Here is a 21981-nt window from a genome sequence, read left to right as displayed (position 1 = left end):
GTCCTCTTTTGGAAGACCAAACAAAGTAGTTTCGCTTTCACAACGAAACACACAGTGTCTTCACGACATGGCGGCAGCAACAAAACTACAGCAAGAATAAAAGTTACACCTTCTTTATTTGTGTGAACATTTGGGCGGCGTTATGCAAATCTTCCCACATCGTGACGTAGATATGTGGGGGCGTGTTAGAACGAGCCGTTTTAGGTAGGCGTGGCTGACTCTTAACTTTTATAATGAATATCTCTTTGGATTTGAGACTTTAGTCTTTGCAACTTTACAGATCTTCTTTATGCACCAAGAGCTTGTAACACTCCAAAGAGAAAGGAAAAATTGAAATTGCATCATATGACCCCTTTAATGGCTAAAGTATCTCAGGAAAGTTCTTGATATGCTCTCGGCCCTCATCTCTTCTCATATCCCTCTATTGTTTTGGTCTTTTCCTCTTTGACTGCCACCAGCTCCTCACTTTCCCGCAACCCCCATCACAAGACTTTCCGCTCTTGTGAATTTGCAGTGCTAGTCGTGGAATTGGTGAATATCGTCACACTGCTCAGTGCTGGACTGTGTCGGACCTCATCATCCACGTCCTGCCAGACCAGGAGAATCCGGCTCAGGACGAGCTGCCTCAGGGACGGCGTGGCTCAAAGCTGTGGCACGTGAAAGAAGGGCCGTTTGTATGCTCAGCTAGCGAGTAAGAGCCACTTTGAAGCATTCACAGCGGTTATACAGCATCAGGGTGGCTCCAAATGAGAGTTTTGGCTGTTTTAGGCTGCGTACAGAACGAGGCTGAATGCACAAATCATGATCATTTGACAGATTTCACAGATCTGTCCTGTCTATTGATATTCACTTAGACATACAGAAACTGACTGTATTGCTTGTATTGATTTTTCCCATTTAGTAATGGAGACTAAAATTTTTATATATTTAGGTTTTCTCATTGCCCATAATATTATATTTTATTTTATTTTATTTTATTTTATTTTATTTTATTTTATTTTATTTTATTTTATTTATTTTATTTTATGGGTAGTTATAACAATCACATTTAGTTTTATTATTATTTAGAGAAATACTTTACATGATGTTAAGATGAACAGCAGGAGAAATGTACTTAAAACAGTTCATTTTAGAAAATAATTTTCATGCACAATAATTCAATCCCTATTGATGTTATCTAACGATCAATTATGATATACTGTAACATCAACATCAGAAGTGTTATCATCATATCATGATGGATATTGCTCGTCTTCAGTCAGTGGTCCAAGTGAGACAAAAAAATCTGACCTAATTTCTCTCACGTTGTTTTTGTTGTTTATACACATGCAACGAGATCCAGTCATGTGCCAGGTGTCTGTGAAAAAGTCTGAAGCGCCGGCTGACAGCGTGGCTTTTGTGGTTTAGATTGCAGGGAGCGAGATCAGGGAACAATTGCTTTAAAATTGCAGTCATCTCTCCTGACTGTCCCACAAAGTTGGCAAAAAGGCTTGTATCCAGAGACCCAGACAATGCAAGTGAGTCATCAAGTCTGCATTTGAGTATTCGCTGCCAGATGAAAAGCTGAAGGGATCCTACATCGCTCACTGTAATATTATTGTAATCCATACTGTCCACTTATGAAATGTACAGTGTTTCTGAAAGAGCAGCAGCCCTGGAGAGCCTGAAGAATGTGCAATGAGTTGCAAGCCTGCTAATGAGACAAAAACATTAGATTTCTGCTAATGACTATTATATTGATATTCATATGCAGCCTTATGCCACTGCAATCTATCGATGATTATTAGCATGATGAATGCGCTTTGAATGCATATTAGCGAGATGCTCTGTGATTTTGTTTTGATGCATAAATAATTCATCCAGTTTCACTTTACTATTCAGCCTCAACTATAAGTAAACAGTGGTGGTTTGACTTTCTTAAAAGTGTAACACTCTTTTTCTCTTTCAAAAACTTGATCTGTTTGTTTGAGCAGCGACATTGACATTGGTGTTTGTCTGTCTTGTTTATCAGACGATCATTAGTGGTGCTAAGCCAGGCATCAATATCAGCTTATTATTGCTCATGCTTTGCACTTTTGCATGTGATTTACATTGATGTAGAGACCCGAGCTGTAACTAGAGAGCAGAATATCAGTCTTGAGATGAACTAGTAAGCAATTGTACCTGAACAACAACTCCATAACAACATACTCAATTATATTTAATAAATGTATTTAATGAATATAGTTAGGAAACATGCCAGCATAGTGCTGGTGAATTTTGCAGCACTCACTACTTTGTTGTCTTCTTTTTTTTTTTCTTTTGCAGTCTGGCTTGAGGTTACAAGTGGCATAGAAATTACACGCTTCATCTTTAGGTTTCGAGATGGGATGCATGAAAATCGAATAGTATGAATGAGAAATGGAGCGAGAGTGAGAGAAAGCTGAAAAGAATTGTCAAAATATGATTGAAATAAAGCATTTGCATCCAGTCCAAGAAACCTGTAATTCCCAACACTGCAATTACAATCATCTTTCATGTGGAGGAAAAATAAAAAGCAATAAAACGTCTGCAAGGAAAGCAAAGTTAATCCATAAATATTCTTTCAATGTGGTTTTGCCTGCGGATGCAAACAGTTCATTTACACAATGTCTTTAATTAAACATTTTAATCAGGCTGCAATCAGAGAAAACCATTCACACATTTTTTTTTTCTAGGAAACATTATTGATGTTTTATGGAATGAAAGATGTATTGAAAAGTACACTATACCATACATTTAAATGATTATTATTTTTTTTCAATTTCAAATAACCATTTTCTATCTGAATAGATTTTAAAATGTAATTTATTCCTGTGATCAAAGCTGAATTTTCAGCATCCTTACTCTAGTCTTCAGTGTCACATGATCCTTCAGAAACCATTCTAATATGCTGATTTGCTGCTCAAGAAACATTTCTGATTATCAATGTTGAAAACAGTTGTTCTGCTTCATATGTTTTTGTGGAAACCATGGTGCATTTATTTTTTCAGGATTCTTTGATAAATGGAAAGTTCAAAAGAACAGAATTTATTTGAAATATTTGGTAACAATGTAAAAGTCACTTTTGAGCAAATGAATGTGTCCTTGCTTAATAACCAATTAATTTATTTTCTTTCTTTTTAAAAAAAAATCATACTTTCCCTAAAACTTTAATTTATAGTGTTTTAACATGTCTGCTATGATCGTATTAATAATGCCAATTTGTGTTCATGTTAAAGGAACAGTTGGTAGATGTCATTGTTACTCATGCTGTGTCATTCCACCCATGTGTGGTTGCTCACACGACATTCACCTTGACAAATGGTGCAACAAAATTTCTACAACAAAAATTAAATGAATCAGTTTTGTTCGAGTTAGAGCGCTTCATCACATTATGTACATATCACGACTGCAGTGCTGGAGGTTTAACAGTACAAAGTGATTCACATGTAACGCTGGAGCAGAATCCTATGTTCCCTTGTCACCTTTTTCCTCTAAAGCTGAATCCACAAGTCGTGCACACCTTCAGAAACTGACAGGTTTTGGCTGCATATCACGGGAACACTATTTGTCCGTTACTGACACAAAGTGCTCTTTTGCTTGTCACCAGGGAACTCATTGGCTGGGCAGCCGTGAAACTTGTCTGCTTAGTCAGAAAAAAAGGTCAAATTCAGCTAATTCTAGAGTCAGGCTAATTTTAGTGTTTTTTCCCCCCGTTCGGCTGTAAGCCTTCTGTGGGCAGATTGTCGTCACCACAGTTTCCCACAGAGAGATTTCTTTAGGGTCGCATTGTAATTGTCACAAACTGTAAGGATAGCAAGGGAAACGCTGTAGTGCTATTGTGAGCAACGAGCGCCTGTGTTTCTCAGTTTACTTACACAACACGGTCTGGCATGCTACTAGCCATTTAGCATAATATTTTAGGGTTTTAGGGAAAGGTTTGGAGACAATGAAATGCTGCGTGGCTCAAACATTCTTTTATCAGGAGATGCAGATGGGGTTGTGGAAAGTCTGTATGAACTGTATTTTTTAATTTTTTTAATGATTTGAGCATCATTTTTAAAGCAAATGTTAAATGTTTTTCTTTGGAAAAATTCTTACTTTTAATCAAGAACACAAAGGTGACACTACAGACAGTTATGTTACAAAATATTTCTATTTCAAATAAATGCTGTTTTTGAATAGATTTTCTTTTTGAAGCTTTCGATTCATCAAAGAATCCTGAAAACGAATGTACCCTGGTTTCCACCAAAATGTTCAACTGAAACATTCAAATATGAACTGTTTTCAACATTGATAATGATCAGAAATGTTTATTAAACACAAATCAGCATATTAAAATGATGTCTGAAAAAATTACATGAATAAATTACATTTTTAAATATACTAAAATAGAAAACCATTACTTCATTGTAATAAATAATGTAAAAATAATTGCAATAAATATTTTGCAAAGTTACTGTTTTTGCTGTATTTTTAAATGAAGTAAATGCATTAAATTGATCAGTATCAGTTACTATCAAATATGTTGTTATTATTTGTTGTTTCCACCTAATTTAAGATTTAGATCATCAATAAGATGCACCAAGAGCTTGTAACACTCCAAAGAGAAAGGAAAAATTGAAATCGCATCATATGACCGCTTTAAAGTCATAACAACAGATTATAGCCTATATTCTAAACTTTTTTGGCAAGTATACAATATGCAAACCTAAATAATTCTAAAGTACAAACCTAACTTCTCTAGAGTTTTTTTCATTCATTTTTAATTGCAGATTTTGAAGGAATACTTATCTATCTCTCAGGATATTTTGTGTTGTTTTGTTTTCAGTTTTTGTTCAAACAAAAACAGTAAACTGAACATGTACTGGTGATAAGCCATCAAAAATGACTGAAATGTCACGGCTGAGGTTGTCTGTTGTAATGCCAAGTAAACGGTGCTGTGTCACGGCACAATCTTTGACACGTAAAAAGCTTTTGGAAAAGGGCATTACGGGTGACGCCACCAGTGACAGGAGCAACAGAAAAACAGCAGTGAGGATGTTATGGATGTGCACCTGCAAGCTGAGCTTTATGGTGTGTGCAAAGTACTTTGAGTTGAGATTTAATCTACTAAACAGTGGGAGTGAGCTGTAAGAGACTGTGATTAGTGTTGTAAATGAACCAAAAGGACTCTACTGCATCACCAAAAGGTTTTAAACTATGCTTAACCCCTGTCTAATGAGTAAACGTGGTTGTATTAGAACACTCGTTATGACGTGAGCTAAATTCATAATAGATTGAGATGTTTAGTCGCAATGCGTTCCGGCAGAAATGCAAAATTTGATTTTGCCACCAAAATATTGTACAGCCCTGCCTTTTAGTCATATAAGACTGTACTTCATAAACACAATGCATTTGATAAGCGTAATTGGGAACTGCATGCTTGGGTGCACGGAGAGACTGACATACTTAATACTTTTTTCAAAGCTGCATGCTATTTATCTTTTTTTTCTCAAAAGAGATTGGTCATGTCGAAATCGTACTACTCGTATTGTTTCTGCAGTATGTATTATGTTTCTAAAATGTGTGAAACAAAAGCATGCTGTAGAGAATGCTGTATCCCACAATGCATTGCGCAAATGCATTTCCAGTGTGATCAACGAACAGACAATCATTTCAGACACAAATTTCTTATTCTTGTCTTACACGGCAAAAAATTAGTAAAAACGTTTTGTTTTAACCCAGTGTTGGGAAGGTTACTTTGGAAATGTAATACGTTACAGATTACAAGTTACCGTATTTAAAATGTAATAAGTAGCCTAATGTAACTATTTCAATTAGTTTATTAAAGTAATGTAACTGATTACATTTAGATTACGTTTCTGAATTACTAATGATTGTTTTCAACTTAAACATTTTGAAAGCAGGCAGGGTTATTCTTACAGTAAGACTCAACTGATTACTGTCAGACTTCTCAAAATCCTTCATCACTTGAATTAAGTTTAGAAAAATGTAATTTTAAAGTAAAGCCGCTATAAAATCAGACTTTAACCCCTCTTTTTTCTTCGAGATTGTTCTGAGGTTAAATACAGATTTAAAATCATGACAAGATATAGTTTTATAGCTATGATACTGTTTATGAAATCAAATCTTTGCATAGCTACACTCTAAAAAATGCTGGGTTGTTTCAACCCAACTTTGGGTCAAATATGGACTAACCCAACCGTTGGGTTAAATGTTTACATTAAATTTTTAACCCAAAAGTTGGGTTAGTCCATATTTGACCCAAAGTTGGGTTGAAACAACCCAGCATTTTTTAGAGTGTATGACAGGAAACACTGACATCTAACAATGCCTTGGAAAAAACGGTTACAAGCATAACAAGCATATACATAAATCAAAATAGGAAATTAAATAGTTATCGAATAAGCTTGTGTCCTATTCTGTCCTAAACTCCTGAAACAGTGGCGTCTCATATTTTAGAGCACTTAATGCAAATTGAAAAAGAAAGGAATCAATCAAATCTGATTGTGTGTGAAATTAAACATGAAATTTCCCAACTTAAACTGTCATAAATTTGGAATGCTTTGGAGCACAGACTTAAGTTTAGTCGCTATTTAGAGAAGACACTTGGCAGATTATTGAGGATTTGGAAAACGTTTTAAAAAAGTGATATAAATAAGTCACAGAAGTTTAAGTATATTATTATGAAAAATGCTAACTTTAAAAAAATACTACTTTTAAAGTTCATATGAAATATATAGTTTCCAAAACATGTTTTACTCTAGAACTGACCATAAATCCAAAGAAGTTGTGTTCCAAATTTGAGGTTGATATTTAAAAAAATGAGCGTTCAGAAAGATTTTGTTTGGGCACATTGCAAAACGTTTCCACTGGAAATTGGCTTCTCATTTATTTCCAATGCTGAACCTTTTAACCTTTTCAAATAATGTCCATGATTTATTTCTTACTATTTTGTGTGTGTGTGTGTGTGTGTGTGTGTGTGTGTGTGTGTGTGTTCACATGGCACCTTTACCAATTACCATTCTGATGAACTAAAGAATTCTAAAAAATTACATTTATTTAAATTAAATTGAAATTGGGTAAGAAAAATGAACTTAATTTAAGGGGGAAACAAGCTTATTCTTCTTACCCCACTGTAAGACTTTTTTTTCTTGTTTATTAAAAAATAAAAAAAAATATTTTAGAAAATAAGAATTCATATCTTAAGTCATTCAGTTCTTTAAATAAATGCATCTTGATTTAAGAATGTTTAGTTATTTTTACTGGTAAACAAGACAAAAATACTAAGTAAGAAAATGCAGCTAAGACATTTGTAAACAAAATTGGATAAGAAAACATATTTATCAAATGAACTACACATGCATCATAATGAGGCCATTTGACAGCGTACCATACCATTTCTATTTCAAATACAGTAGTCGTCAGTATTCAGTGTATATCATGTAGTATGCAGTATGCATATGTTGTAGCACGTGGTGACCAGAATATTATTTATGAAATATGACTCTGAGAGCCAAATGTCTTTGCTTTCTGAACTGCATACTGCAGATCCTCTCATGCAAACAGAAATACATTTACATAACCACTAGTAAAATCAATTCTTTAGGTGAATTTCACTTGCAAACAAAGACCACTTTTATTCTCGTTGTCCCCTATGGAATGAAAATAAGAGCCATATTTAACTGCATGACCCTTGACCCTTGTTTCATTGCAATGTGGTTAAATCCCCAAGAGTTTCACGTCATATTTACACTGCATCAGGTCTTTTTTTATGACGATATCTGCAAGCAAGAGCATGATTAAATGAGTGACACTTCATGTGAGGTGCTTGTACAAATGTAATCTTTCTGCAACAAAATTAAATGAATCAGCAGAGCAGGGCCCATCATCTCAGATGAAGCGTGGGAGGTATTTAACTAATACACGATGCTTTAATTCCACCCTTCACTTCAGATGTGCACTGTAAAAACTCTTTGTCTGCACAGCAAAATCATGAACAGGCAAATCATTTGCGTGAGTTGAATACTTAGATTTTTGCTGTAGCAAAGTAAAGAAAAGGTGATTCCTGTCTGTTAAATTTCTCAATTTTTTACTTATTGTTGCAGCAAAAGCAATATTATGTGACTTTAATATTTTGTACTGTATATTGGCTGGACAATGGCAGCTCTTTGCGTACTGTGTAATGTTTAGAATAATCAAATGTTTAGAATTTTTTAAAAATGTTTTTGAAGTTGTTTATGTTCACCAAGGCTGCATTTATTTGATAAAAAATACAGTAAAAATAGTAATGTTATAAAATATTATTACAATCTAAAATAACTGAATATATTTTAATAATATATTAATTTATCTCTGTGATTCAAAGCTGAATTTTCAGCATCATTACTCCAGTCTTCAGTGTCAAAAGATCTTTCAGAAATCGAGCTCAATGTCATCCAAAAAAATTAATAAAAAAATGAATAAATTCAGTAAATAATTTTTTTTCAGCAACTTTTTTTCACAGTACCAGTTTCCACAAATCTATTAAGCAATAAAAACTCTTTAACTCTGATAACAATAAGAACCATTATTAATAATTGGGCAATGATAATAATGGACCGACCACTATAATGATTTTTGAAGGATCACGTGATTTTCAATTAAATGAATGCAGCCTTCGTGAGCAAAAGAGTCTTCTTTCATTAAAAAACATTTAAAAAAACTACTTGCTTTGCATTAGAACATTCGCACGCAGCAGAAATCAGCACGATGCACGACTTCATTACTGCTAATACCACTAAGAAACTAAACAGCAAGCCCTGCAGATTAAGAGGAAGATGTTGGTATGACTGCAGCTGTGTCACTCATGTGTCTCTATAATGACACTCATAATTAAAAGCGCATTAGTGTCCTCTCTTAAGGATGCGAGCCAGTGACAACGACAGCTTGGCAATCCATTATTCACACACCATTGCACCCGTAACTCCAGCCTCACCGTCAGAGGAGAAACCGACGGGGAGCACAGCAGACAGAGATCTCACCCCTGCAGAGGAAGTGGAGAGAAACAATTGCTTCTGTCCCATGCTATTATGAAATACAGAATAGGACTGATTGGATGCCAGTCATTCTGATTAAACTTTTAGAATAGGCTTACATATTAATACAGCATTTCAGGGACAGTGCCTTGATTTTATTTTCTTTTTTCTTTTTTCTACTTTTCATTTAGCAGTTTTTTTCTTCTTCTAAATGGGCAGACTCTATTTTGTCTAAGTAATTTAAAGTGACTTGCAGTTATGATTTTATTTATTTATTATTTATAAATGAAGACAAAAATTAGACAAAAATCTATTCTTCAATATTCTATTCTTTCAGTATTGTATTCTACTTTCTCATATTTTCACATCCTTGAAATTAACTGAACTGAATTAAATTATTTTTATAATTATTATAAATTCATCCATCCATCCATCCATCCATCCATCCATCCATCCATCCATCCATCCATCCATCCATCCAATATATTATGCTTTTATATAAATACAATGGTGAAATTTTTATTGTCCTGCAGGGTTTGAACCTACAATCTTTGTCACCAGCTTCTCCCTACATTGACAAATCAGTCTTTCAAGATGATTTTATGAAAGTATTTCTTTTATTTTTCTAAAGAAAGGGAGCAACATACATACAGGATACAGATAAAAATACAAATATCAGCATATCTTTTATCTCTGGTCCAGGATTTCATAAGTCTGTACATGTGAGCATGGCAAGCGTTGTCTTTTTTTTTTTTTTTGGCTGATATTTGTATGAAATGCACGCTGCAAGGCACAGCCAGGTGTGGACTGTGATCACAGAGAATGATGAACATACAGAAGCAGAGTGTGTCACAGTGTGCTTGATGTATCGTCATAATGGAATCTTAATGAAGAAATGTTTCAGGTTCAATCTAAGTAAAGCTATATAGACAACATCTGTGTCGTGGTGAAAATAATTTCCGCTTCAACCCTTCAGGATGTAAAAACAAGCACAAGGTGCATTTACCCTAAAGCTCTTACAGTGGTACCCTGTTTGGTTCGTCTTTAAACAAAGATAAATGTTTTGAAAGTAAAGTGACCAAGACTTGAACATAATTTGTGTTTACGTGAAACAGTGATGAAATCACTTACTGGCCTTTTCTATACAATGTTATATCCAATATAAAACTCCTCAAAACCTTTCAAAGTGACTTCTATTGTAAGTGCATCAATGTAAACAAGATCAAACTGGTCTCATGTTGAGCTTGTAATAATTTGTGTTAACCAGGGTCATTAACGCCGCTCTTTATACATTAATTATGCATTTACCAGCGGGCAAGATTATTGTATGTCTTTTATCCAGTAAGTCTTTTATCCAAAGCGACTTACAAATGAAGAACCTCACAAGCAATTTGTCATAAACCAATGTTTTTTTTGGTAACACTTTATTTCGATAATCCACTTTAGACATTCTTCTAACAGTAAGTAACGTTGCAACTACATGTCAACTAGCAGTCATGTCTGCTTAATATCTTCTAACACTTTATTTTGATGGGTCCACAACATACAACATACTGACTGTCAGAAACTTTGCAAGTATATGTCAACTTAACCCTAAACCTACTCTAACAGTCTACTCTGAGAGTTAGTAGACATGTAGTTGCAAATTAATGAGAATTTGTTGACATGTAGTTGACATGTAGTTACAAAGGTACTTATAGAATGTCTAAAGTGGACTATCAAAATAGAGTGTAACCTTTTTTTTTTTCTTCCTTGGAACATTAAAAATTATTATTATGTTTTTTTTCCCCACAGGTGAATTAGAACTGGGGCTATTAAGCACCAAAAAGGACAAAAAATACAATAATATCCATCCATCCGAGTTGTGTCCCAACTTTCAAAGTCCTCTATGAAGCCATGAAAATAATGTATTAAATCCAGAAGTGCCAGAAGACTTGGAATATAGTGCACACATCAAATGGACCACTTTTATTGTACTCTTTGAAGCAGCAGTTCCTATTTGTATGAGCCAATTCGATATCCTGAGGTTTTGATCTGGTTAAATTGTCCAGTGTAGTTTCAAGTCAGTGTCTCCCTATGATTGAGATCATGTCACAGAGGTTGTCAATAGAGCTTAACTTGGAAACATTAATTGAACTCTCTCTCAAATGTCTCTCTTCAGTTATTGGGATCCTGTGAGTGTTGCATACATGACATGGATGATGAGTGCGAATGCAGGTGTGAGTGTTTTCCTTGCACTCATGCTTGATGTGTCTGGTATTACAGTTTAAGGAGGAGCAGTTTATCCTTCATACAAACATTCACAAGCACAGATTGAGATTCAGTCAGCGCAGTTAACCTCTAACCACCGCGTCTGTCTCCTGGGTTAATGTACATATAGATCAACACTGACACAGAGAGACTTACTTGTCATTGGGGTCCAAAATCTGTCGCTACTAAGAAATGCTTCTATTTTGCATTTTTTAAATTTAATTTGGTAAATGTTTTTCTTTGCATATTGTATTATTAGCATGACAAATTTAGTGGAAAGTTTAATTGAAAAGCTGACCTGGAAAATTAGCATAAATTTAAGGCCAGTGTCATTTACTTGCATTAATGACCTGGAAATAAGACTTGATGACACTACTTGACGAGCACATTTTGTTTCCTCTTGCTAACAAGAAATTAGGGCTGGGCATGCTGAAGAGTTTTTTTTCCAGGTTTTAAAGGAATAGTTCATCCAAAAATGAAAATTTGCCTAAAATTGACACCCTCAGGCCATCCAAGATCTAGATGAACTTGTTTCTTCATCACATCATCACTTCATCACTTGCTCACCAATGGATCCTCTGCAGTGAATGGGTGCCATCAGAATGAAAGTCAAAGCAGCTGATAAAAACATCACAATAATTCACAAGCAGCCGAGTCCATTAATTAATGCCTTGTGAAGCGAAAAACAATGTTTATAATCAAAATCCACTCGTTTAGAACCGTTTTGGAGTCTGTTCGCTAATAAATGGAGCTTGATCTGTGCATATTTCTCTCTTCATATTTATCAATTTTATCAAAGTTTAAAAAAAGCATCTTTATGTATTTATTTCTTACAAATGCACATATTTTTTACTTCACAAGGATTCATTTGATGGACTGGAATCATGTGGATTACTTTTTATCTTGTTTGGACTCTTATTCTGACGGCACCCATTCACTGTAGAGAATCCATTGGTGTGATGTAATGCTAAATTTATCCAAATCTGTTCTGATAAAAAAACAAACAAAAAAAACGTAACCATATTAGATTGCTTGAGGGTGAGTAATTTTTCAGCAATTTTTCATTTTTATGTGAACTCTTCTTTTATGATTTGCTTTTCATTTCCGTGGCTTCAATTTATTTTTATTTTTTTAAAATGTGAGCCACTGATGGAAAAATCAAAGGATACCATGGAAACAGAAAAATACATAAATTGAAGTTCAAAAAAATCAACAAATGGAGTTTTCTGGTTCTGTTGGTTTTCTAGCCTTATAAAGATAAAGACAGGATGTAACTTCACAGCATTTCTATGTTTTTAATAAGAACATAAAGAACAACTATGCTTTGAAAATCGTATTTTTACACAAAAGACGTCCTCAAATTTAGGACAATTCAGGAGAGAGCAAAACTGGGCAATTTGTCCTTGACCCTTTTCACACATGAGCTCAAAATGCAAATCAGTATTTACACCTTCACCGTCTGTCTACTTCAGTTCAATCATAATGGTACAGAGCCTTGAACATGTTCAGCTAATAGAGGCCTCTTAGAGAAGCAAATTGCATCATTTGCGTTTTCACCATCAGCCTAGTTTTACTTTAGAAACCCAAGGTCGTTGTGCACGCTGAAAAGTGGATGGCTAACAGAAATATGCATGCATATTGAGCATATGTAAACATGTGAAAGGCCTCAGAGAACTATGGGGGAAATCTTTTTAATTTGACCAATCATTTCTTGGGAGGTATGAAGACACTTCATCTAGCTTTAAACCGAGAGGCATGATTAAGCAACCGAGACGGCATTTTTAGTTCTTTTTTATTATACCTCTGACTAAAGGATTTCTAAAAAAAATCAATAAATCAGGGGAGAGCCGTTCTCCTAATCTGAAATCTGTGAATTATTTGGCTTGTTCTTCAAGAGGATGTGAAATGTTACTAAGTAAATTGCACAGAAACCCCCACAGTCAGACCATCCCTGCAGTGACATTGATAGATTGTGTGTTCTTGGCAGACTTTAAGGGTGGCCATTTCTCACTAAAGGACACATGATGGCACACAATTCAATGGTTTCTTTTACATCTTTTCTCAGCGGAGTTTGCATAGGCAAACCTAACTCTCACTATTGCTCAGAATTAAGAGCTGTTTTAGTGCGTGACTCATCCATTTGTGGCTCATCCTCAGTGTTTGTACTTTGGGCATGAGATACCACAAATCACGCGGCTTGTTGAGGAGAGATGTGCTATTAGTTTTCTAAGTGATCTGACTTATGATTTCTGCCTGGCAGGTGATCAAACAGGCAAAATATTCCCTCAGATATTGAAGAAAGGACCTAAGCCTTTAATCTAGAGATCAAAATATCATAGAGACTTGCATGTGGGCCTTTATGAATTGGGGTAAATAACCCAGCACACCATAGCATTGTACTGAAACCATTTAGTACACCTTAGCAACACGCTGGATGGTCAGTTTTGCACGTGCAAGCATCACATTTTCAGCAAAAGGTATCTAGTTACACTCTTAATAATAAAGGTTCCAAAAGGAGTTTTTTTTGTGGCAATGCCATTTAAAGAATCATTTTGGTTCCTCAAAGAACCTTTCATGGAACAGTTCTTAATTATTTTCTTAGTGTGCAGAACATTTGAATAAACTAAAGAACCTTTTTTCCATTATAAAGAACCTTTTGTGGAATGTAAATGTTCTACACTCTTAAAAATAAAAGTTCCAAAAGGAATTTTAGCAGTGATGTCATAGTAGAACCATTTGGGTTCTTCAAAGAACCTTTTAGGTAACAGTTCTTAAATGAGCCATTTTTTCCCTTAGTGGTACCATATTAATAATCTGAATAACCTTATTTCACTATAAAGGACCTTTTATGCAGTGGAAATTTTCCAAGGAAGTTAAAGGTTCTTCACCTGACGCATCAATGCCAATAAAGAACCTTTATTTTTAAGAGTGAGTTACCTCCAACTCAAATCCAGCTCTCTTTAGCTAATAACTTTGACTAATAGCAATAACCATTTGTTCTGCTTTGGCAGGTTTAGTTCTCATTCAGCTTGTTGCTGGCTAAAAACACAGCTGCATATATGTTAACCAATTATGATGGATGTAATTATAATGATTATACAACAATCAAGAGGAGTTTTTGGACGCTTTTGGACAGATGGCAGTGGGTGTGCATAATCTTTCTCATGACTTTCTGTCCGTTTGCATTCATTCATTGATGTACTGGTTGCGTTTAGCTATATTGGTTTGGCCTCCTCTTGCACAGACGCACTTGTTACCTGTGGCTTGTTTAAGCTGTACAGGATACACACTACTGGTCTAAAGTTTGGGGTCAGTAAGAATCTCACCAAGGCTGCAATTATTTGATCAAAACTACAGTAAAACAGCAATATTATTACAATTTAAAATAGCTGTTTTCCATTGTGCTGCATTTTAAAATATAATTTAATTTGCATTTGAATTTTCAGCATCATCACTCTAGGCTTAAGGGGCAATCATTCAAATATGCTAGCGCACACACACACACACACACACACACACACACACACACACACACACACACACACACACACACACACACACACACACACACACACACACACACACACACACACACACACACACACACATATAAACCTGATCCCAAATTTTAAATGGTAGTGTACTGTAAATCTCCTCATAATGCTGAGTTAGAAAAATCTAATGGGATGAATGTATTATGGTTGTCCAAGTGTGAAGATCTGAGAAAGGTTTCAAGTCAGTGGTTCTCAACAGGACCCAGATTTTGCATCAGAAATTAAGTGGTGACCCGACATGATAACCAAATCGTTTACAGTACAAAAAGTAAGTAAAAAATGTCCCTAAATTCAAACATTAAAATGTAATAATACTATTTTCAAGAATTGCTAAGGCCCAACAATATGCAAAATTATTAACATGACAAAAGCTAGCTATTTTGGTTTCTAAAGTATGATGCCCTAAACAGACAAATATTCACCATATAAAACACATTGTGGTCAACACAAACCCTGTGAACCCATATTTAACATAGTGTGGGTCATATTTTCCTCACGTTTAGTAGTTTGTTCATGGTTTTTGAGGATTATGTCATGCAGCCTCTTCATTTTTGGCTTCTCATTCTGTCTAGTGGATGAATTTGTGCCAAAATACTGTAGAGTTGGATTGCACATATCTTTGACTCCAAAAACAAAAGCATTTATTTTGCTGTCTCAACTATGAATGATTATATGGTTAGCTGCGTTTTCTTATTTGTCTACGACCCTGATCAGAACAGACCTGCAACCCAGTAGTTGAGAACCACTGTTTTATGCCATGCCAAAATAAAGATGGTGTTGAGAGAAAATGTCCAGTGTGATGATCAGATGTCAAGCGACAAAAAGGCATCCAGATGCAAGTGTTTCAAAAACATGAAGTCGATCTCTCTTTGATTCATCACTTTCGGGTGATATGTTGCTTATACAAAAGTAGCCAGCTAACTTTTCTGTCTGAACAAAGAGAAAGGACTCCTAAAAATCCAGGGAAAGTGGAAATTCCAGCTTTAAACGGAGAACAAAAAAGCACATTCACGACACACATACGATACCCACAATTCAACTCTCCCGTGGTGTGTCCAAGTTCAGCCAGGGTTGAAATCAAATCACAGTGGGAACTCGTGGTGAGGTTACAGTCCTTGCAAACAGACTTTTCTTCATGATGTTTTCACAGCAGTCAAAAATATCTTCTGTTGTTATGTAGTCCTCAGAAACATCCTCGTGGGCTGTGCTCAATTGAGCAATTACCGTCCACTGATCACGAGAGACGTTTCCGATGGTTCGGCATGAATAGTTTGTCACATCACTACACAACACAAAAAGAAGTTGGACAGTGGGCGTCAATTCCTTGGGGAGAGCAGGTACAATAGTAGCTATCATACAGCAACAACGGCAGCTTCGAGAAACATTTCGCTGGTTCATTACGGATGGATTTGCCTTGCGTGCTCGCAAGCCCCATTGTGGGGGACGTTTATTGTTGGTTGAAGTAAAACCAAACCGGTTCGACTCGAGGACGGGGTGTCAAATTGATGCCGTATCCGCTTGCTCCACATTTAAAAGAGTCCAAAATAAGGGGTTGAGGATGTGTGTGCCGCCCATTCAGCCTAATTCTTTCTCCTTTTGTGTTGGAAAATTCTCAGCGCGGAAGCAAAATCCAGGAAAGGCTTTATCTGAGCCGCTGCAAATCATAATGAGCAGTGGTGCATTTTCTCACGGGCCCCTCAGTGAATTGTGGATATGTCTCCCATCCAGGCCCCTGGCAGCGGTCTGGGATACGTGTATGCATTCTGTGAAAACAAGCGAGAATGCATTAGATTTACACGACAAATATAGCATTGTATCGGGCACTTTTCCAGCACAATTGGAATGCACTAAGCATGTTGTTTACACCCAGCCTCAATGCATCCAAACAAATTAGCTTATAAATGTGTTTAATTTGATAGCGTTCCCAAGATGATGTTTCTTGTGCAAACAATGCTCTGCTTTTAATCGAGCTAAGCTGTCTTTGACTCCGGTTGAAGAATCAATTAACTGTCACAACTATATATTTGGTATCTTTCTTCCTGCAGCCAGAAACATTTTTTAAAAAGCATGTCATTTTCCAATTAACTTCTACATGGCGCGTTCGCGAGATGAACGGTTCACTTAATGCGCATAAACATGTTTCGCCCTCGCTCATCTTCATGTGGAGAGTAACCTGTGCTGTGAACAGCTCTTCATGTTTAAAACTGATGAAATTAAAATGATCCCTTCTTGAAAAGAAGCTGCACATATATTGCAGTTTTGCATTAAATGCGAGTTACCGCATGCATGCAAGTCATCTACATTCTCTGTGTCTTCTCAGAAACACAAATGCAGTTTGTTCTTTGCTTAAAAATGTCCTTTCATCCAGCCAACAATATTTTTTGTGTAATTATGTGCCAAACAGAGGAGTTTACATGCTGTTTTTATTTTGCAGTGTTAGTTGAATATATGATCTTCATTCTCTGTGAAGACACAAAAACAGTCGGGGTCTAATCTCTCAATCGCAGGGTTCCACGGAGAGTCATAATTATTGAGCTTATGAATAAATCATATTTCATGTCTCGCAAAGTGGATGGAGTAGGATTCAGTTTGCCGAAGCTGAACATAGAGAGGAAGGCGTACTTCTTGTAAGGCGAGTATAGCTATGGCATGACTTTGAATTGCCTATTTATTATAACACTAGAAATGGCTGTGGGCAGGAAACATACATGCATAATGAGCAGAATATGTTGACGTGATCAAGGAAATTAGAAAAGGCAATATCTATTCACACCAAGTGCAAATAACTGACCTTGAGTTATTGAAAAAGCTGTTTTCCCTCCACCTACCATTGCTTAGGCGATGTATGCTAAGTACAATAGCTTTCCACTTCAATTTACACTGTGCGAGTGGCATGTCTATTTGCACTTTGTCTGAAAAGGACGCTATGTGTTGCTATTTTCATTAGATGCAAACTGTATATACTGGTTTAATATTCTGTTACACATTGTGTAAATAGCCATTGGCATTAAAAATGGAAGATAGAGGTTTTATTTTCACAGGCAGCAAGTCAAGTATATTGGTGCTTATCAACCCAGATTAAAGTGGCGACTGGGAATGGGAATTATAGTATATATAATGATGTAATAAAAATACTGGAATCAAAATCATCGTTTTTTTACAGCATAACTATCTATCGAGTTGATGTCGAATGAACATCCAGTTAGTATTACAGTCTGTTGACTGATTAAATGAAAAAGAACCAGATCAAAAGAGTCATTATTGTCACTGGTTGTTCTGTATGTTTGTTGCATATGTTTTTGAAGGCAAAAGAAAGATGTATTTGTATAATTCTTCTGTGCGCAGTCTGTCATTCTCATCACATTCTATTCACACTGTAAGCTTGCAGTGCAATAACAAAAAAAAAAATTTAAATACTGTGTGGGTATGTATTAAACTCACTGCAAGATAAAGTTTAGTACCACATCTTTCTAGTTTTAATCTAAATGAACAATGAACAGTATGTACTGTAAAAAAAACAAAACAAAAAAAAAAACCAACAACAACTCAACACTGAAATTACAAATGAAACCTTTAAAAAAAATCACTCAAGGTCATGTTGACATTATGCAATCACAGCAGGCATACATAAGGGACATCCATTTCTTTAGATTTCTTTGCATTTTAGTCTATCTATCTATCTGTCTATCTGTCTGTCTGTCTGTCTGTCTAACGTTATATCTATTGTTCTAGCTATCTATATAATTCTAGCTAGCTATCATTCTTCCTCTTGTTGTAGTTAACTCATTTTAGCTAGCAATCTAGCCATTGTTCTAGCTATCTATCTGTCTAGCAATTCTTCTAGCTCTCGGTTTAGTTATTGTTCTAGCTAGCTATTTTTCTAGCTATCTATCTGTTGCTTTAGCTAGCTATCTGCCCATCGTTATAGCTATTGTTATAGCTAGCTGTCGTTCTAGCTCTTATTCTAGTTAGCTATTGTTCTAGCTATCATTCTAGCTAGCAGTCCTTCTAGCTATTGTTTTAGATAGCTATTTATCTAGCTAGCTATAGTTCTAGCTGTCGTTCTAGCTATCTATCTACTGATCTACAGTTCTAGCTGTATCATTCTTGCTCTTGTTCTAGTTAGCTATTGTTCTAGCTAGCTGTCATTCATTCTAGCTAGCATTTATCTAGATATCGTTCTTGTCACGAATCCTGTCCATGGACTTCCGTTCAATCACCACCAGAGGTCACCCTTTCATTAAATTGACTCTCGCACAACACAAACTGTTGCATGTCATCCCGGACTACATATCCCATCAGCCACCCGGACTACATATCCCATCATCCATTGCACTGATTGCACACAGCACTGATTGCACACAGCTGACATCAATCACACATTCACTATATAACACTCACTCAAACACCATTCACTGCAGAGTATTGTTTAGCGCTTATCGCTCATCGTGTGATAGCTACTTTACGGAGCCTTTTCCCCTGTGTTACTTTCTAGTTCCTAGTTCTAGTCTTAGTCTAGTCTCGCCGTGTTTTCTGATTTCCTGGTACCTGATTTTTGCCTGTTTATCTTAAGTTAACCCTTTGCCTGCTGTTTCGGACTGTGTTTGCACCTCGCCTGGACTCTAGCTCGTGTTATTGGATTACCCCTCATGTCAAGCCCTCTGGATATTGTTAGCCGCTTATCGACCACGCCCGTTTTGGATTACTCTTCTGTCTTGCCCTCAATATACCTGTTTGCCATTGTCTGACCCATGCCTGTTTTATGACCACGTCGCTGTCTCCTATTAAAGCTTTGCAAATGGATCCGTAAGTCTCACGTCTCGTTCGCCCCGTAACAGTTCTACTGTCTACTGGTCTATTGCTTTAGCTAGCTATCTGCCCATCATTATAGCTATTGTTATAGCTAGCTGTCGTTCTAGCTCTCATTCTAGTTAGCTATCATTCTAGCTAGTAGTCCTTTAGCTATTGTTTTAGATAGCTATTTATCTAGCTAGCTATAGTTCTAGCTGTCATTCTAGCTATCTATCTACTGATCTACAGTTTTAGCTGTATCATTCTTGCTCTTGTTGTAGTTAGCTATTGTTCTAGCTAGCTGTCATTTCATTCCAGCGAACATTTATCTAGATATCGTTCTACTGTTTACTGGTCTATTGCTTTAGCTAGCTATCTGCCCATCGTTATAGCTATTGTTATAGCTAGCTGTCATCTAGCTCTCATTCTAGTTAGCTATTGTTCTAGCTATCATTCTAGCTAGCTGTCCTTCTAGCTATTGTTTTAGCTAGCTACTTATATATCTAGCTATAGTTCTATCTATCTATCTATCTATCTATCTATCTATCTATCTATCTATCTATCTATCTTCTGACTATTTCTATCTATCTATCTATCTATCTATCTATCTATCTATCTATCTATCTATCTATCTATCTATCTACTGATCTAGTTCTAGCTAACTATCATTCTTGCTCTTGTCCTAGTTAGCTATCATTCTAGCTATCTACTCATTGTTGTAGCTAGCTGTCATTCTAGCTATTGTTCTAGTCGGCCATCATTCTAGGTAGCTTTTTATCTATATAATCATTCTAGCTATCTGTCATTCTATTATTTAGCTATATTTTTTAACTACCATACTTGCTAGCTAGTTCTATTGTTCTAGCTAGCTGTAGTTTACGTTTGGCTTTAAAAAAAAAAAAAACTTTTATAAAGATCGGACGTAATAGGGCCTTTCGCACCGCGGGAACCTTTTCATAGTACCAGAACTAATTGTGGAACTACCCACTTTTTGCCGTTTGCCAGGGTCTAACCAGCACAACTGGTACTACCCGTGACGTAAGTAGACACTGATTGGCCAAACGTGTACGAAAACGCCCTCACCCGCCATGATTTAAAACGCCGTGTAAACATACTGTAAACATTGTGTCAACTTATTTCGCAAGTATGGAGAACAGCGATAGATGGACGGACACTGAAGTGCATGCACTTGTATCAAATGTAGCACTGCCAGTTGTCGTTGGAGATTCTTAGTCTTACGTCGTCGATTCTTTACGTAGCCTATATGTCGACATTTCATGTCCATTATTGTGAAACCCGCGAGACAACAAAAACACCGCTCCGATCACAGTGTCCTCCATCCTCCTGTTGTTAACGTTGTTCTTTGTTTCCATTGTTGAACGCCGCGCACAAATGACGTCACTGTGTGTCGACCGTCTTACGTACACTGTCTGTGCGAATGCAACCCTTTAAATGGTACTGGGAAATAGTTCGCGCAAAATCATCCCAGTACTTTAGTACTGTACATTTAGTTCTGGAACTAAAGCGGTGCGAAAGACCCCAATGAGGATGATAATAAGGGAACTAAACGTTGTGAGCCATATTCAAACTCTAATTGCCCTTAGAAGATTCAAACTCTAATTGCCCTTAGAAGCACCACTGCAGCACGTCAGTGTGTTTATTGCTAAACATCGACTCCAGATGTGTTTTCTTTTGATCTTGAGTTTTGAGATTTCTCGATTGTTATAAATCACTCAGACCTCAGATAACCGCTAACCTGAGAACTCTTTTCACCGCGGTGGGAGATGCTTCTCTAATGGCTTTTTAATTTGCACCTCATCAGTCCTGCTATAGTTTTCCAGACAGAGAATGGATAGCGCTCACCTTATCATTGATTAGTCTTCCTCAGAGACTCTAAATGAGCCTGTCCATCAGAGGTGCTCATTTCTGTACAAAATAACACTTATTACCATAATGCCATCATTCTTTATCTGCCTCTGTACCACCTAACTACCCTTTCAGCACACGTCTGCACTCATGCGTGTTAACTTGTGCATGTGTTTGTATACAAACTTGCCCTTGATTTATCAGGCCTGAATTGCTGTGGATTGTAATTAAAGGACAGCAGCTCCAAGAGAAGCGAGCCAAACGCTGCGACACATAAACGTGCAAGCATATAAATCTTGATGGCCACTCCACCTCTCCGCCTGTACAATAGAATCATGAGTCATGCGGTGATGCAAATTAACTGATGGGCCACATAAATTGTTATGATGACAAATAAAAATGTCAACATCAACACTTCGCCAGGTTGGAACACATTTCATATAATGTGGCAGACGGCTGGAGTGAATCTAGTAGTGAGACACAAAAATGAAAGGTTATTA

The 21981-nt window shown here is 36.2% G+C and overlaps 2 long non-coding RNA genes across 2 annotated transcripts in view; both read left to right on the top strand.

The window, feature by feature from the left end:
* LOC107696912 (uncharacterized) overlaps positions 1 to 21981 on the top strand; it is a 52709-nt gene that overhangs the window by 23108 nt on the left and 7620 nt on the right. The window lies entirely within an intron of this gene.
* LOC107696913 (uncharacterized) lies at positions 2580 to 21090 on the top strand. Its single transcript, XR_001635137.1, has 3 exons — positions 2580 to 2589; positions 8885 to 8891; positions 20875 to 21090. It is a non-coding gene; the product is annotated as an uncharacterized LOC107696913 (long non-coding RNA).

This window comes from Sinocyclocheilus anshuiensis, unplaced genomic scaffold (genome assembly GCF_001515605.1).
Source record: "Sinocyclocheilus anshuiensis isolate Anshui unplaced genomic scaffold, SAMN03320099.WGS_v1.1 scaffold1083, whole genome shotgun sequence".
NCBI lineage: Eukaryota > Metazoa > Chordata > Actinopteri > Cypriniformes > Cyprinidae > Sinocyclocheilus > Sinocyclocheilus anshuiensis.
This window is presented reverse-complemented; position numbering and strand designations above follow the sequence as displayed.